Below are 3307 nucleotides of genomic sequence, written 5' to 3'. Positions count from 1 at the left end.
CTAAATTTATTTAAGTAAAGAGACTAAATAATTTTAAAAGGTGGGAATTCTGTAACACTGAAATATTTTCTGGTTATGAAATAAGGAAGATAGACAAGAATTTTGGTAGTATTGTTTAAAGACTTCACCAACCAGAGTTTGTACTGGTGCATACAAGGAAAACATACTTAATTTCACATAAACACTGACATAAAATTTATATTTTCCTTCCAGTTGTGGTGACAAATATCTTTAATACAAGCACTGAGAAGGCAGAAGCAGGCTGAACTCTGAGAGTTTACTGCCATCCTGGTTTATATCGGAACTGTTGGTTCAACCTCTACTTATTAGTGAGATATTGTCTCTCTCTTTCTCTATCTCACATATTGTATAATTCAGGTATTTTATACTTACGAAATAAGAAATATGAAATAAGAAAGATGTGTACGTGTGTGTGTGTGTGTGTGTGTGTGTGTGTGCGTGTGTGTGTGTGTGCTAGGACTGTATGTGATCAACACTGATAGAGTTCAAATTCGATAGTTGGAACACAACCCTGAGAAACATTCTATGTGTTGATTTTTATAAAATAGTTTTTCCCAATGTTAGAAAAGAAAGTAGGCAACAGTACTCATCTCAAAGGGGGGATACTCTCCATGCTAAAAATGGAAGGACCTTTCAAATGAACTATGTTGTTTCCACATTATTGAAGCCACGCCCTCTTTACTTTCACCCTTAACCTTAAAATGCCTTGAAGAAAAAGACTATTTAAAACAGTCTTGCTGAAAACATTAATAGCATTTTGGTGAGCAGTATTCTAGACAGTCTCCAGTGTCCTTGTAGCAGTTGCTATACAGTCTTTTGAATGATCTTGCATGGTGCACAAAGTTCTGTCTCAGTAAAATAGAGTGACATTAGCATGCTTTACTTTTTAAAATCCTGTGTTTATCTATCTCTATGTCTCTCTTTTTGTCTTGACAATTCCATACATGTGTACAATGTATTTGATTGTGTTCTCTCCCATTACTCTTTTATCTGCCTCCATACCCTCCTGATGACCTTTTTCTTCTTCCTACATATCATTTCTCCTATATTCCTGTGTCCCTTTTTTGTGTTCTGGTCTTTTTTAGATAGTCATAGCTGATGTGCCTTTGTGAATGTAAGTCACTCTTTCCAGAAGACAACATCCCACAGTACTTTTTACTATCTAGCTCTTGCCATCTCCTCTCCTTTTGTGATGTTCCCTAGACCCTGCAAGTATTAAAAACATTGACATACTTTGTTATGACAGTATGTCATGAAAGAGTCTTGCTCTCTAGGAACTGAGAGTGACTGGCTGGCAACCTTCCAGTAAAAATGACACCTGTGCCTATAGTCATGACGAAAGGAATCTTGCCAATTAACTGAAAGAACTCCCTTGATAAAGCTTTATTGCCCATTAAACATAGTCAGTATCCTAGAAGTACTTGATTTCTAACCTTAAGAAATGTCAGTTAATAAGTGCATGCTGCTTGATACTACCAAATCATATACACAAACTCTAAAACTCATATAGATAATTTTCATATATTTTGCCTTCAGATATCAGTGCCTAAACTGAAACTGAAGATAGTATCTATGGGTTTAGTCCATAAAAATCATCAAAGGGTTTTTATGAAACAAAGGAGTATATCCTCTTCTTAAAGAATAAACATTGTATAAAGAACATGCTTGCAGATGACTTGTAGCTCCAAATGTCATCACCAATGAATCTTCAGTGTTGTCATCACTTATCTTCCCTCCCTCTTGTCATGCTTGTTCAATTACTTTTTTCTCCTCTCTTCTCTCCTAAATACTATCTTGCCATGTTCTCATAACAAGAGCTATCTGGTGTTAAACAATGTCTGAGTCACATTAAGTTTGGAGGAGATTTAAGATCTGTTTGGTTATTTCCATTAAGTCAAATCTCACATTAGTTTCTTCAGTCTCTGCTAACAGATTATAATATATTTATCGAAGACAATGGACATTATCTGACAGAAACTTGGTGTGTGGGTGGGGGTGTGTGTGTGCATGCGTGTGTATGTATAACTTCTTGTCTTTCAGATGGGATTGCACAAAATTTGAAATTTAGAGATTGCCGTGTTTTCCAATTGATTTAATATTTTATTGAGCAGTTTAGAATGCAAAGAGATAAGAACAGTGTGTGAATCCAAGTATGTGGAGAGAAGGTGGTTTTACAAAGGCTCTGGTCACTGCCTGATCTCATGCGTTTCTAAAGCATTGTACAAAGTATGTTTTCTACTGAGTGAAACCTAAAAGCACAAGCAGATAAATGAAAATTTCCTAACAATATTGTATTTGATTATTGAGTCAGTCTCATTAGGAAACGTGTGTCCCTGGCTCTAGGATGTAATAGAAGAATGGATTTTCCATTAGAACGTGTCAGGTGTACCCCCAGGAGTCATAAAAAAGCATCTTTTCAAGTGTGACCATAGCCAGGACACTTCTAGGTTTGGGGAGAGAGCGGCAACTTCAGGCAGTCCTCACTGTGGATATCATTAACTAGATAAAAAATAAGCACCCAAGGGAAGACACAAAAAAAAAAAAAAAAAAAAAAAAAAAAAAAAAAAAAAAAAAAAAAAACTTTATAAATGTCACTCTCACAGTAGCAGAGGCAGACCCCTAAATGCATATTTCTGTTTTGAACAAAAAGACATAGGGATAGAGGAACTAGGCAAAGTCAGCTGGCTAGAGGCAAGGTTTCATAGAACAGCCCAAGAGCAAGAAGAAGCAAAATCTTCCACAATCAACACTGCTTTGTTGGAAGAGATGGATATGGACTGGTAGGTTTCCACAGGAAGCCGTATCTGCCATGCAGAATAGAAGCCGTGTTATGCAGAAGCATGGTGGAAGACTCCAACCATAATAAACATGGATGTTATAAACTGTGACACAACAAAGTACTGGTGCCTTGGAAGGAAGGTGGAGGAGTGTTTCGCAAATGCCATCCTCATTTCTGCTTGTCTCCTTCCATGATTTCCAGGAAAAATGTGGGCAGTTAGAAGAATGAGGATTCTGCAGCATTGCTGTTGAGTCCAGAGTATAATCAGAAAATGTGCCTTCAGTCACCACATCAATAGATAGTTAAGTAACAGTTTGCAATTCTTTTTTTCTCATTCTAAAAATGCCCTTTTTCATGATTATTATAGGAAAGAGATTAAAATGATTTTTTTCAGACTCTAGGTTGGGAACTCTTAGAAAAAGAAAATGGCATGTTTGATGATGGTGTCAGTTCTAATGCAGAATCAAGAGTGGTGATGCAAAGAAAAGGAAGAGAAAAGTTGTCCTC

Source organism: Meriones unguiculatus, chromosome 1 (genome assembly GCF_030254825.1).
Source record: "Meriones unguiculatus strain TT.TT164.6M chromosome 1, Bangor_MerUng_6.1, whole genome shotgun sequence".
NCBI classification, from domain to species: domain Eukaryota; kingdom Metazoa; phylum Chordata; class Mammalia; order Rodentia; family Muridae; genus Meriones; species Meriones unguiculatus.
The sequence above is the reverse complement of the archived record's forward strand: the minus strand, read 5'-3'. Positions refer to the sequence as shown.